The sequence below is a fragment of the Ursus arctos genome, unplaced genomic scaffold, assembly GCF_023065955.2.
Source record: "Ursus arctos isolate Adak ecotype North America unplaced genomic scaffold, UrsArc2.0 scaffold_20, whole genome shotgun sequence".
Lineage (NCBI taxonomy): Eukaryota > Metazoa > Chordata > Mammalia > Carnivora > Ursidae > Ursus > Ursus arctos.
Genome location: NW_026622875.1, coordinates 12425121 through 12439617, shown reverse-complemented (window position 1 = coordinate 12439617; position 14497 = coordinate 12425121). Strand labels below are relative to the sequence as shown.

General features: G+C 39.2%; 1 long non-coding RNA gene across 2 annotated transcripts in view; it reads right to left on the bottom strand.

The window, feature by feature from the left end:
• LOC113254074 (uncharacterized) overlaps window positions 1–14497 on the bottom strand; it is an 88925-nt gene that overhangs the window by 63713 nt on the left and 10715 nt on the right. The gene's annotated exons all lie outside the window — the stretch shown is intronic.

Genomic DNA, 14497 nt, shown 5'->3' with positions numbered 1-14497 from the left:
CTAATCTTCGGTTCAACATTAAATAAACATAAACACACACACACACACACACACACACACACACACACACACACAGGAATAAAGAAACAAATAAACCATTAGAATTGTCTCAAAAGAGAATTAACTGAATTAGGTGTACATTCATTGTCGGTGGATGATAAAAGCAGACAATGAAGGGTCATTCAGGGTTTGGAAGTTAAACTAAATATTTCCTGGGATCCTTCCGTAGAAAATTCTAAAATTCATAATTCTTTAGATATTAGGTGCTGTGTTGTTGATGAGGCTTAAAGGAGATTGGGACATTCCCAATTCCTGATTCCTGGCTCCTACCCACATATCCACATTTGTCTTCCAGTAGGCCAGGTTTATGTCTTACAAAACTGGGGGTACTTGATCATTTCTTACCTACAAAAACAATTTCATGCTGCTATATCTAATAATATAAATGTTCTCCAAGCATGTTTTAAATCTTCCAACCTCTGGACATATATGGTTCCATTTCCCCAACATGAGTTAACTCTCCAGGACACCCTCTCTCCACCTCTGCTTATCTAAAGACTACCTTTCTTTTAAGGTTCTACTCATCTATGAAGCCTTCTTTAATGATTCCAACAGACTGACCGTATCTACCTCTGTGTATCTTTAAGATTTCTCACCCAGGACAAACGATATTGCTTTGTATGGTTATTTGTCCTTTCTTTTATCAGCCCTGATTCTGAAGAGGGTCATAACCCAGCTTACATCTAGCTATCACGTGCCTTCCCACAGACCAGGGGCTCAATATATAGCTTCTGATAAGGCCAGAAAGTCCAGAAGTGACCAACCACTCTGCCTCTGAATAGAACAAATCCTGAATGAAATGATATAATGAGATAATTCCTCACCGATTCTCTGACCCATGACTCACTACAAAATGTGATTATTATACAGTTCTCATACTCTGCAGTTACCAGAGACAAAGCTGAGCTTTGGTAGGTACATGCATATTAGGAAGGCTTTTGGCAGTGCTGTTACCAGGATTGTTTGTGCAGAATTATGAATTAAGCAGTTCTGCCAAGGCAGATCTAATATTCTTTTCTGCACAATGAAGTAAATCTTCAATTTCTACATTCACTTCCTTTTTCATCTTTTTCTCTCCCTGAAATTTGTTTTGCAAGAACATTTTAATGCATTTATCTCTTTCCCTCAGCTTGTGAAATTACTCATCCCTGGGATGCATAATTGAGAGGTGTCCTATTACACCCATGGGATTAGAAGCTTTATGAATCACTCCAACGTGAGAAAAATGTTTGTATAAGAAGCACTAGATTTATACGAAAAGGTACAAAGACTTTTGAATAATCCTGGCTCTTGGTTTGGGCAGGCCTACAAGGAAAAATTTCTATACATGCAGGCTGCAAATTATGTATCGTTGGCAACATTTAAATGTGAAAATGCCCTCATGCAGGCAGGCGCTTTTTAACTGGGAATTTACAGTGTACATTTTCATTGGTTTCTCCTCCTCAGAAACCTAAGACTTTGAAACATTGGAAGGGAATGTCTTTAAAACTGCCATCAGTGCATGGCAGACCTTTAAAATTGGAATTGCAATTTCCCCAAGCATAGGGACATATGTGGTGGGGGGAAAGGAATAATTACCTTTAAAGAAATGCTACTAGGATGAGTTGCCTGAGAGTGAATATGGAATGCTCTGCACACCTTGCACATGCCACGGCAACTTTTTAAAACTTGGATAGTTAGCTGTATTTTACTTGAAATCAGGAGTTTTGTTTATTAACCAGATGTTCTGGAGTTCTAGATTCATTGTGATCATTGTGTGTGTGTGTGTGTGTGTGTGTGCACATGCATTCATTGTAATTTAATTTACATTCACTAAAATTAGTTTTAGGCTCTCAAGAAAATTTTTTGAGAACACTAAGTGGCTCCTTGTTAGTCAGGCATCATTGGAATGTCACTAAACGACATTCATTCTAGTAAGGTCCTTTTAAATGAAATGGCTATACCAGCGACAGTGTCGGGCCTCAGAGAAGTGTGGTTTGTGGTTGGAAACCTTAAGACTTCTAGTTCTCTAAAAGGTACTCCTTTTCTCTCCATTTTCCTTCTGAAGTTTCTGAACTTATTTACTTTTTAGAAACTGCTTTCAGGAAACTATCTGAAGCTCTTTCACATAAATGGAAATGAATCATTGAATGTAATGTAGCTGAGTTCATTCGGGACTTGAATCCCATCTAATCCAACTCCTTTACAATTCCAAAGAAATGAAACATAGTCCAAAGAAGTTAAGTATGCAACCGAATTATTAAAAAGCTAGATTCATGGAAATTGTGTCCATTCCTTCTCATTGCTGCCCTTTGAAGTCTATTATAGCAAATATTCTTCCCTGTTCTGGGATGAAATCTTAGGCTGAAGGTATTGCTTTTCTGGTCGTTATTAGATATTAATGAATAGTGTAATGGAGTGTCTAAGTTTTCAGGCATTGTGAAGCTTAAAATCTGTATTAGTCAAGTTGGACTACAAGATGGATTGGGTGGCTTAAGCAACAGAAATTGTTTTCTTACAGTTCCAGAAGCTAGAAAGTCTAAGATCAGGGTGCTGGTCCGTTTTGTTTCTGCTTAGGGCTCTCATCTTGGTTTGCAGATGGCCGCCTTCTTGAAGTGTCCTGCTATGGCATGGAGAGAGATACCTTTTCTCTCTTCCTCTTCTTATAAAATCATCAGTCCTGTCAGATTAGGGCCCCAAACTTATGACCTTATTTAGTCTTAAGTACCTCCTAAAAGGCCTCTCTTCAACTACAGTCATCTTGGGGGAGGGGGGTAATACTTCAACATATGAATTTGGGGGGCAGGGGAACACAATTCAGTCCATAGCAATATCAAAGGTTCACTCTCTTATCTACTTCGGGAGCTAGAGGTTTTGGAAGGGATCAGCTTTGTTTGGCTTTACTCTATTATTCTTCCTGGTTTTTACATTCCTCCTCCACTCACAAAGCTGTTGCTCTTGTCTGTGGTGTGGAGGAAGGATGGGAAAAAAAAGAAGTGGTACCGTGTAGTTCTCTTAGCTGTCCATGCTTATGGGCAGATCTGTAAAAGTTACTGACTTCGGGGTATCTTTGGGGTTCTTTCAAGATATCTGCTATTATCAGAGATCCTGCTAAAGACTCCATACTGTATGATGTCTCCTCCAGTTGACTGTGTATGACATCTCCCTCTGTCCCTGCTTCCAAATGTCCCACAAAGACTCTCCCTGCTGTGTCACCTCTAGTGACCTTATTTGGGCTCCCCTTCCAGATAACTCAAATCCCATTTCCTTCTTTGGGGCCTCAGAAATATGTACCTCAGCCTGTGAGTCAGAAGTAATAATCAAAGCTAACTCTTACTATGTGCCAAATCCTCTTCCAAGCACTTAATGTATTTTAATTCATCTCATTCTCACAATACTCCTTTGAATTACTTCCACAAAGCCACGGAAAAATTAGTTGCACAACCACAAACACTCAGTTAATACCTGGTGGAGCTGAGATTTGAACTACAGCAGGAGTGCTTCAGAGCCCACGTGCTTAATCACTACAGCACACTGGAACAACCTAGGATGCCTCTTTCCCTCTCAGTCTGTCTCCTCACCCTTCAGCTGAGGCAGTTCCAGTCCTTTCCAAGCATAAGTGGGGAAACCCAACCAAGGAGCACATGCTAGGATCTGCAATGACCTCATGGGGGCCTGCCTCACCCATTTGTGTGGAAGTGGAGAGTACCACTTGTTCTCCCCCACGAGGAGGAGGAGAATAACCAGGACCCTAATGCCTCTAAAGAAATTCTCATTAATAAACTCGAACAGAGTCCACATGGTTTCCTGGGCTAAAGATCAAAGAACCGATGTTGGAATCCCCTTATTTGTAACTCCTATTCAGATGGCCTAGAACCTCTAATTAGACCATAGGGGTACTTGGTACCTGGTACTTTCAGCTTGAAGGTCTCAACTGAAAATTGCCAAGAGAGGAAATATCCCACTTTAACATTCTATTTAGTGAATTGTGCAGTATCACAAAAATAGCTAGTTGCAAAGCCAGAAAGAAAACTGTCACCTAGCTGGAAACAAATTAAGTTAATAAATCTCCAGAGAAACTTGCATTTTTTCAGAGATCAAAGATAAAGGGTAAAATGGCAATGGATATGGATATCTGTGGTGTGTGTAGTAGTAGTAGTAGTAGTAGTAGTAGTAGTAGTAGTAGTGTGTATAATCTGTCTGCAACCCATTTTCCCTTCTTCTAATAACAACCTGATTTTCTTTTAAGGAGCTACTCCATCCATACCTCCTGCTATGTGATGAAAGCAAGGTGTAACCTGTTCCCATAGTTCTAGGGATGGTTATATGAATTCAGTCCAGCCAATCATCAAATCTCATTTCTCTGCCCATACATAATAACTGGTAAAGAGATGTACAAGTGATGTGGTTTAGTATAGCGAATGCCTCCTTAGATGTATTCTGGAGCTTTCAGAAAATATGTGATTTATTTATTCTGGGCTTGCTAATCAGGTTGAATCTAATTGGTAGTCCATTTTGCCACTAATGAAGATAACCTACCTAAGTATTAAGCCAAAACATAGGAAAATAGTCCAAAAAGGGAGAATAAATCATGATGGCATAACTAGAAAGCCTGGATCCAGTCATGTCTGAAACTAAAGACTTGAAATTTTCTATTATATTGAACTAGTAAATTCATTTATGTATTAATTTATCAATCAGTTTGCAACTAAAAGATCATAATTGAGTATTGTTTTCAACATTAAGGAAAGATAAAAAGTTTTCACAGGAGCTATCATTCAGTGTTGATTGATTTTCCTGATACTTCTGAAGTCATATTTCATATGTAGTTGATTTCCCTGTGACTATGCCCCAGACACTGTCAATGCCCTATCTACATTTGGTAGTAACATTTGTGCAGAACCATTGGCTTACATATTTAATCACCTGAGATTCTTTGAGGACTTCAGGCTGTTAAAGACTATTCTGCTCATGTGCTGGTAGGCCAGACTATCTGGGCACTTTATGCCCCCTGGGAGCAGCTCTCAATTAAGGACTGTCAGAAGTTGGTAAATAAATACCCTAGTTCCCTCATACCTTATTTGAGATGACACACAGCCTACCAGAGATCCCTAGCAAGACTGAGCTACTATATCCACAAAGGTAGCCTGCTCAATAATAAACATGTATTGGCTTCCTTCCCTATCCTGATTCACCATTTTCCACTTCTTTATTCACTTCTTGAGATCATCTCCCAAATAAACGACTTGTACTCAGGGTCTGCTGTTGGGGAAACCCAGTTTAAGACACTTTTCATTAACTATTATGCCCTCCAACATACTTATATGTGCAGTGGTGATTATTCATACTATGACCGTACATGGACAGACCTCACTGTTCCTGGGCTTTTGAAACCACCTCAAGTATCTCTTCCCGCGTACCATCTTGAGAGCTTGTTTGGAGGTTCTAGCAGGGGAGCGCAGCTACTCGTATACCCTTGACCAAAGAACGGTCCTCCTCTATCAGGGAAGGTCGTCCTCTTCAACCGAGTGCGCAGCTTCGGGAGGGACGCATATGGAGCGGTGAGGGAGAAAGAGAACACCCGCCTAGCCAGCCAGATCAGCCCAATCAACCCTGGCGATCAATGGGGTGACAGATGTCGCAGCCAGATCGCCCTCACATCGCCCCCTGTACCATCTTGCTGGGACAGGTTGAAAGCGAGAGAGGACTTCCTTAGTTGTATTCTTTTTCAGTTCTGAGGCTCTTAACCACTCAATACATGGGAGGACAGTGTCCTAAGACAACACCTTGTCCTCTCTCCCACAACCTTGCTAACTTGGCAGAGACACCAGGAAAGAAGAATGAAACAGGTAGCTCTCCTAGAGAAAGAAATCACAGAATTACCATGTATCTCTGAATATTAGAGGCTTTTCTCCTCGTATCTAAAGGAGGAAAAATGGGACAAGAATGGAATTTCCATAAGATTTATCATCATTCTGGACAATTTTGAAAATAAAATTTCTCCATAAAAATGAAGAAAAAAGAAAGTAAAATAATTACTACAAAACAACTGGTATAAACTGGGCCTGCCACATGCAACTATATTTTGCATATATCTTACCCTAGGTAAGATCCAAGGTAAAAAACAAAGAAACAGACTTCTTTAGCACAAAGGTTAGAAGTTGCCCCAAATACCTCTCCTAAGGAGGACTTTAATGGTTCTTAAGTGAACTGCCTACCCTTCCAGGTCTTATATTCTTAAAATTACCTTTCCACTTGCCAACATGCCTCCCATTTTACCATCTATTTTCTATTTCCTCAAAGAAGATTTATGTTCCCCAAGAATATAGCCACTTTAGCTGTCCCCAGGAACATTTGCATTTTAAAAGAGAAGTTTGTGTGATTATGGATTGTACTGTTTAAAAGAAATAGAGATAATGGGGCAAGTAAAACTTTTTAAATAATATGGAATAGATATTTGGGATAGGAAAACTTTCATATATTCTGCTAAAAGAAAGAAATTGAGCTCCGGGTATAGAGGTTTTCAGTGGAGTCTCAAAATAGCTTCCTGACTGCTGTAGCTCTCTTATTCCATTCCCTGCTTTGTGAAGGGTGCCCCCTGGAGCTTCACAGGATAAGGCCCTGTCCTGGGGCCTTGTCCTCAGTACTTAGAGGGTGGACATGAATAGAGTCTATCTACAGAGACAGTTTATGTGCTAGGATTTGGGTACCCACCCTCTCCAAACATTATCTCATATTCTAATATGATCAGGTTTCAGAGTCATAGAGTAACTTTCTTTTTCCCTTGATGAGAATACCACTGCCTAAACATTTTTTATAAGTACATGCAGTGATTTTATCTGTGAACTCATAATATTGCCATAATCTCCCCCAGTTGTTGTTATTTTTTTCCATTTCATTGAACCAAGAAAACAGAAGCACATATCTGTGTGCACACATACACCTATCTCTATGCCCTTTAGACATAAAAATTTTCAAAACAAGCAAACGAATAAAGACAATTAATTTTGACTCTCAGTCTTACACATTGGCTGCTCAGGTAATGTTTCAAAATTTTCAAATATGTTCTTTTTTATCTCAGAAAAAGTAATAACCTTTGCCCTGAGTATATAACATGTTGGGGGGGGGGGGCAGATATAAATTCTTACCAGAAGAAATTCAATGAGAAAAAACAAGTTAATTGTTTCAGTTAGGAATTGTTTCGCTGCCAGGAACAAGGAAATGACTCTAGTGACTTAAATGTGGAGGTTTTATTCTTTCACTAAAAGAAGTCCAGAAGCAGACCCTCTAGGATGGGTATGATGGTTCCATGCAGTCATCAGGAGCCCAGGCTCCTATATTTTTTGGTCTACCATCTTTAATGTAAGTCTTCAATTTTCAAGGTCAAAAGATGGCTCATGAAAGAAGTAAAAAGTAGGGCCCTTTCTGGGTTTGAAGTTCCTCTGATAAGCAGAGTATGACATAACAGTAAATGACCAATCTCTCTTAAACCTTTGTCTAATGTGGCTGTTTGCTAAACAATCACTTTTGTTAATGCTCAATCTTCTCTTGGGAAAAAAAAATGCTCAGTTTCTTCTACAGTTGATTTCTCCCTCTGCTTCTATCTCTAAGGTGATATGCAATCTGGTGGAAAAAATATGTGGCTTGGGTGAATTGGTGTCTCTGTCAGGGGAGTGCAATCCCCTAACTTCATTGTGGGTCTTTGCCGAGATCCATAGGTCTCCCATGCCCAGTTCCTGACATCCTGTCATCTAGATATCTTGCTGGCTCTCAAGGCCAAAGCTTGTAGCTATTGAACTCATAGCAATTTTTTTGGCTACAGTGAAGCATTGTATATCTCTACCTTCTTGATTCGGTTGCCTCTTAGCTCCTCAAATGCACCATCTTCCTATTCCAAATATAGCCTCCTAATTGGCAACCCACCAATGTCTCTGCTCTCAACTCAATGTCCACACTACACAGGAAATGAAAGAGGTTCTGGAGTCACCCTAGAAATTCTCTGTGTCTGACCATGACCCTCTGCCTTCTTAAATGAACCAGGCTGCCCAATGGTAGTATGAGATATCCCACACAGCAATCTCCTCCTTAGGTACCAAGAAGGGAAGTAGGGTAATACCTTGATATTACCATCATTTATCAAACATACTGCTTCTCTCTGGGTCAAAGCTGAGAGAGAGAGGTCTGGATATAGCATCTGACCTCTTGGAAACATTAATGTATTTTCCACTTTTGCCTTTCTAAATACGTGAACTCATAAGCTTGGCACTAATAGACCTAAAGTATCCATCTGCTGAAGGAAGATTAGAATTTATTACAAAAGGAAACCATTTATTACAGTGAGAATGAAAAAAGGAAGGAGATATTCTGCTTCTGATATGCAAATAGGATAATGCAGTAGAAAAGTGCCTTGCAAGCCAGGATATTGTCTTGAAAAATGACCTCCTAAACTTTTTTCATCTGTTTTCCTCATCCTTTTGCATTTCAATAACCAAGCTTGGAGAATCAGCTTCATCTGGAGGATCAGTTTTCACCCATTGTAGAGAATATGCCCCTGTATTACTAAGGCTTGAAAGGAGGTCAGAATTATAAGAGAGGGTGCATTTAGAGGGGAAAGTTCCCAGGAAATGGCAGGAAGAGGGACAGGCGAAAGATAACAGAAGAGGAGAGAAAAGAGATAGGGATTGGCTTGAAAGCAAGACTATCAGACATGTTTCTAAGCCCTGAGCCTTGATCATCCATAGCTACTGGAATCTTGGCATGCAGAGTGAGGTCCTGAGATGTAGCTTTCCTCATCACCTCTGATTTCTATATGACATAAAAAGGACATTGACGTGGTTGAGAATCTGATGCGGAGTTTGGCAAACGGGATGGCTTTTGCAGAACAGGTGACTTTATAGAAAGAACTACAGAATAGATCACCATTTGGAGTCTAACTAAGCACCACAGCATGACATTAGAGGTGTCTGTGGCACTATCAGAGACTGGGTGGGGCTGACTCATCCATTTCTTTATTCCGTCCACTAGACTCTTACTAAACTGTCAGGAAGACTAGGGTGTGCACCACCTCACCCCAACCTCAAATTGGTACGGATGCTAAGTGGATAAGCAACAACAGGTAGAAAGAGGACATCGCCCAGAGATTGAGGGTGGGGGCATGGGGGCAGTGCAAGCTGTCCCCAAGGATAGCAATGCCTTCCTGTCTCACCCTTCACCCCAGACACTTGGTTGTCACTTAAGAAGAAAAGCAAAGGAAAAGGGGTGACTCAAACGGAGCTATTCCTTTTTCCAGAGAAACTGAATGTTAATTACCTAAAGGAATTATATATATCTAATTGGGTTAAATTTTAAATTGGATTGGGTATTTAGTAATCTCTTTTCCCAATCCTTGGTGGGTGGAGGTTATCTTTGCTCTTCTGAGTTATAGTAGGAATTAGGTTTTGACTCCCATTATATTAGGATTTCTCTGTCATATATTGGATTCAAAATCCCATCCAATCACTTGCTCCTCCATTTCACCATCCTGGAAAAAGAAATAAAACAGGACATATTCTACAATAAAACTACTTTGGACTAGTATTTAAGAATAACCAAATCTGCCTCCAAATCCTCATTAGCTATACTGATGAACTGAGCCCAAGCAATGAAGAAATTTTCACAGCTATATTTAAATATTTAGCCTGAGGCCCACTAGGCCAAGGCTTTCTTGGGTTTTTTGTCCTTACGGCCTCCTCACCCCTTGCCCTATTTGTATCTCCTAAGAGATGGACTGCATAAGCCTGAATGGACACATATGGAACAACCCGAACTCCGGGTTAGAGAAAGAAAAGAAAGGTACTCATATAAGTTTACCTATATTATCTTTATTCCTCCAATTAAGGACTCAATGTATTTTGGTCCCCAAGTCCTTAAAAGGGCCTGAAGGCATTATCTTGTAGGAGAGATAACAATGGCCCCACTTTGTCTCTGAGACCTAGCCAAGAGCGCTCCCTGAAGATTTTGGTTATTAGAGCAGTGTGGCGACATGGTCCTCTGCTTACTACCTAAGAACTTGGAGGAAAATTGCATAAGAGTTGAATCCTGCATATGACTTTACTTCAGATTCATAAAAAATTTTCCATCAAGTAAATATTTTTCCCACTTTTTTCAATGCTTCTCAATTGGGATATGACATGAGTTTTTACATATGTGGGAGTGGGACAACAAGTGTGAGAAATCTCCCACTAACATTTTCCCCCAAAAATAAAACACTTAAAAAGACTTGACTAAAAATCGCTATTAAATTCATATGAATTTATGCTAAAGCAGGACTTCAAAGTAATTTTATACATAAAGCAGGCAACTTCAAGCTATGGTCCCAAACCACCCCACACTCTCCACCCTGCCACTGCTCTCTCCATTCCTCAGAGACACATGCTGTCTCCAGCCACTGCCAAACTTCCTTGTTTCTTAGAGATTGGAAGCTTTGGAGTTCTTTGAATAGGTCCAAACTCAAGAGTGATCCTATTTAAGAATAGAATTCCTCTAGGGAAATTTTCTACAACAATAGTACAGTAATGAAGTAAGTCAGAATTTGAAGCAGTGTATGATCGTAGTGTACATTCAAGGCAATCTGACCTGCAGATTCATGATTCAAATTCTCAGAGGCAATCAGAGTTCTTTAATATTTAGATATGAATTATCCATATTTAACGCACTAAGCAGTACCAATTAGATTTTGAGAGAAGATTAAGAAATTGTACTCATATAAATTAATGTTATTATTTGGGCCTGATTTTGCGTGTGTGTGTGTGTGTGTGCGCGCGCACACCCGTACCCATTTTATCTACTCCAGAGTGAAGTTTGTTCTACGAGCTACCAGCTTGGTTAAAAAGCTTTGAAAACATGAGAGCAGTTCCAGTCATAACATTTGGACCTTCATTTCAATCCCATAATAGTTAGCTTAAGTAATGTCTAAATATTTCTTTAAGCCACAATATCCTATTTTCAGCAACAGACTCTAAATCATAATAGACTGTATCTGCTTCTTTCTGACTTGGAACAAGTCTCTGTGTGGAATGATTGTGAGCTCCTTTGAGATTTGTCATCTGTACCAAGGTAAAAAGTAAGACTGGCAAAAGGAAATATGTTTGAATCCCTTCTCTGATGGAATAGTTTAGAAAAATATCATCTATATGTTCTGTACCTGACCTTGGCATTTGCTTCACATAGAGCAGAAGCACCTCTGTGACTATTAAAAGGCCAGGAGCTGTCTTTGAATTTACAATGGTGTACAATTAAGGAGAAGCTATTTCAGTTATCAACATACAATAACTCAACTGGCCATAGTTAAGAAAGTGTATAAATTCCAAAGACATGCAAAACATCTGGCTTTGGATGCTTCTCCCTCTCCATAATTGATGTGTTAACTGTTCGTGGGTAACAGTACATACAGCACATTTTAGTGACATCTGTTTCAAGTTAGGGTTAATTGATTTCCATTTGTGTGTGTGTCTCTCCCGCCTTTTTTTTTTTTTTTGGCTCAAAATATATTAGAAAATACAGATCAGGGGATGAGGGGGAATGCATTTGCAGATAAGACTTTGTATTTCAATACATGTTATTAAGAGAGAAATAAACAGTTAATATGAAACTTTCTGGAATCTTGTACTATACAATGACTCAGTTGTGATAACTGTCCCTAAAAGCATAAATAAGACCTATTGAGTAATTAGGATGTCCTAGTCATTAAGCAATTACATTCATTATCTTTACTAATCACAAAAACAACTGTATAGGGCCAGCCTTTTCATTGACACAGTTTTCTGAGGTAAAAATTACTTGCCCAAGGACACAACTCTGGCAAAAGTAATAGCCAGGATTCTCACTTAAGTGGTCTGATACCAGAGCCAGCATTGTATAATTGTGCTAATGGACTATAAAATGCCATTGTAACCAAGCCATCATGTGGCATTGATAGTGCAGAGAAAAAAAATTAGAAAAAACTTACAAAACTGGCTGCCCTGCAGTCCAGAGGCCATCTCACAACATTTGACAAGTAACTGGGATTGAATTTTTATCCTGGTAATCTATGTGACTTTTCACAAGTCTCTAAATCTCTCTGAATCTGGGTTTCCCAAGGCAAATTAGCTATACCTGGCTGACAAATCCAGTAGGATTGCTATGAAGGTTCAGGGAGTTCATCTGTATTGAAATGTTTTGCATGCTCTAAAGAATAATTTTTCAAAGTGTTAAATCAAAAATTTACTTCCCAGAAATGGTAACAGATGTTCTGAGTGGAAAGAGTTTCCAGGCAAATTAGTTTGGGAAACTCTGCATACTGCCGTAAATATCCCCCGTGTAGAGGACATGTGTTGTCTTATTCACTCTCTGCCATCCTTTTCTGGTAAGGGATCCACACTGTGGGGCATTACTCCTCCTCCCACTCCACATGCAGCTGGTAAAGCTGCTATTCACCCAGGGATGACAGCAGGGCACACTACCTTCTGCTCTGGAATGTTTTAGTCACTGTAAGATTTGTGGCTTACCAATGTCTAAGGATGTGAACCCAGACCTGTTGGCGGCCATGGCCTGCCCCATAGTAAAATCAACCTGAGTAGAGACAACACAATTAAACTCCTTTTTAGGCTACTTCAATTTGGAGTTCTATTTAATATACTCTTCGTAAAGATTCACTATGAAAAACACTAGAAAATGCTAGCAGATTTCAATGAAGCATGGTTTGAAAATCAAACATATGAAGTTAATTTTTCTATTTTTATTAATTTAAGCCATAGTCACCAGATACTCAGTAGGAGAATTCCTGGGCTAGAATTACTTATAATGGTGTTGAAGAGAGAAATTAAGCATTAACAAAGAAGTTGAGGGGCACCTGGGTGGTTCAGTCAGTTAAGCGTCCGACTCTTGTTTTCGGCTCAGGTCATGATCTCAGGGTCGTGAGACTGAGCCCCATGTCAGGCTCCACACTCAGCAGGGAGTCTGCTTGAGATTCTTTTCCTCTACCTCTCCCTCTGCCTCTCCCTCACTATCTCTCTCTCAAATAAAAATAAATAACTCTTTTTAAAAAGAAATTGAAAAACTAGTTTATAGTATTTTTAAAATTTTTTGATATTCTGAGGATTTTTTTCCCCAGATGTTCTACGTAATAGTCCTTTTGTTGATTCTCATGACAATATTCTCAGCAGATCATTGATATGTGACTATCAATTGCATTTTCTGTATAAGCAGGGCCTGACAAAATGTTCAGGATTGTGTGAAGTCCCCCCAAAACCTATATCTTGCTGATCAATTTGTCAGCCATCGCATCATGATGATTTTGTGGTCTCAATATGATAATTGATTAAAACGTTTCAGATTCACTTACAATAATCTACTGGGGAGAAAAAGAGAGACAGAGAAAGGAAGTTTTCAAAATGAAAATGATGTTCTAAAGGCAAGGCCATAACAGCTTAACCTTATGACTATGTAATTTTAAACACTGAAATATTTTCAGAAATATAGATATTTGGAATGGTAAAGTTTCAGCCTCAGCCTAACATGGCCTTCCTCTTAATTGGCTGAGTCTGCACATTCAATACAAGATACTGAATTAAATAGGACCTTCTGCTCCTGACTTGGCCTCACTCTCAACAGAAGCCATGAGCCTCCCAAGATGGTGATGGATCTGTTAGCATGCTTTCCACAAAAGTAACCGAGGATGCTACTGAAAGTGGCTTAAACAAATTAAGATAATACAGTGACTCACAAAGATTTTATCATTGACCCAGGATCTGTCCATCTTTTCTTTCTAATTCCTCAGCTCTGTCCTCAGGCTTATCTCTTCCACCTAGATGTAAATTGGCTACACCAGCCCCAAATATTGCATCCGCACTCAAAAAGGACTACAAAAACCCATATCTTTTCCTGGTGCCTCTTATTCACGGTAATAACAATTTTCCCAGGGGCCTCATGGCAGGCCTTCCTTTGGCTAGAATCACATCACATGTCCATCTCCTTTTCTATTATGAGAAAGATGAATAGATGTCTTAAATTAACCAGTAATAACCTTCCTTTAGTGGATAGAGTAAACTTTTGCTCTTTCAATAAAACCATGCTTCTGTGTGGACATGGAAGGAGTGGGAGTAGGGAACAGCAGTGTTTACCACAATTCCCTTGAAAATAAAATTTTCCGCTACACAATTACAGAAAGAAAAGAATGATTTAAAATAAATTTAAAATAATCTGAGGAAAATTAAAATAGAAATTACTTTAAAAATTGTCAATAAATAAATAATATTGCATTTTATGTTGTTACCAGAAATTATGTTGAGGGAAAACGTATACAACTAAAAATCAAAAGGAAATGCTTGAAAAAAAATCTCTTTCTGCAGCCAAATTAGGGGGAAAGCGAGCTATATAAATTATCACAATTTTGTTGACATTCTTCTATCCTGCCTTTTGAAATGGGTCCCCAATTGGCATG